Source organism: Erinaceus europaeus, chromosome 2 (assembly GCF_950295315.1).
Source record: "Erinaceus europaeus chromosome 2, mEriEur2.1, whole genome shotgun sequence".
Lineage (NCBI taxonomy): Eukaryota > Metazoa > Chordata > Mammalia > Eulipotyphla > Erinaceidae > Erinaceus > Erinaceus europaeus.
In genome coordinates this window covers 70,244,863-70,245,969 of record NC_080163.1, presented here as the reverse complement: position 1 = coordinate 70,245,969, position 1,107 = coordinate 70,244,863, and the positions used below count along the sequence as shown (strand labels likewise).

The following is a 1,107-nucleotide window of genomic DNA, read 5'->3' as shown; positions in this document are numbered from 1 at the left end:
TATTTAGTCACCTTTTTATAGTTAACATTTGTCTTTTGAGTTCAGTCAATCTTTTGATCGCAGCTGGATGATTTACTTAAGCAATTGAAGGTAAATTTCTAAAAATAATCTATGTACATAATGTTTTGTTTGAATATAAAATGTACAGGGTTAATTTTTACAACACACAGCTGCAAGTTTTTTTTTTCTTTAATAATAGGAACCCAGAGAATGTGGTTACTAGACTTGTATAGGCACTGAATTTTTGTTTGTTTGTTTGCCATCACTGGAGCTTTAACACCCTAGATCAACTTCTTCAGACAGAAACAGAGTAACAGAAGGAGAGAGGAAAGAAAGATAGCACAGTACCAAAGCTTCCTTCAGCATGCTAGGTGCCTGGCTCAAACCTGGTTCCTCCTATGACAAGGCAGGCACACAACACTGGTGAGTTATCTTGCTGAATTTAAAAAATGCAAATCAATAATGGTACCATTTAGAGTATTTTGGTAACAGCAATATTTACTTAAGATATCTCCCTTTATTAGTATCTATCAAATGTAAATTCCTAGGCAAGAACAAAGTTTTTCCGTGATAAATGTTTCATTGTTAACTCATCAAATTAAATACATGGCTATATCTGTTGTAAAACCAGATAGTAAGTTACTAATTGAGCATTTGCTACTTACAAAAAATGGAATATATCATGGATGTGCTTATTATCCTTATGCAGAGGCCATGCTGATCATTTACTATTTGATAGATGCTACAACAAAGATTTAAAATGTGTTACTTAACTGAATCCTCTCATAAAGGGACTTTAGAATTATCACCACTTTATAGAAGAAGAGGCAATAGTTAAGGGATGCTATATAACTTTCTTAGACTTACTCTCTTAGAATTTATTAATCAGGGATTTGAACACATTTTCCTTTTATCAGGGGGATAAAAGGACACATGGGTAAATTTTCTCATTTCATCAGGATAGGTGTCTGCAAAATACTCTCACCCTCGACTTAAACTCTAACCTACTAATTGGAGACTAAAACAATATAAGCTACCAATTAACTATAGTTGTATATAAATTAACTTTATCACAATTATATTGATCATATGACTTTTGGTCATATG

General features: G+C 32.4%; 1 pseudogene; it reads right to left on the bottom strand.

Annotated features, from left to right (window-relative positions):
- Positions 1 to 664: 664 nt before the first annotated feature.
- Positions 665 to 759, bottom strand: LOC132537323 (U6 spliceosomal RNA; annotated as a pseudogene).
- Positions 760 to 1,107: the final 348 nt, after the last annotated feature.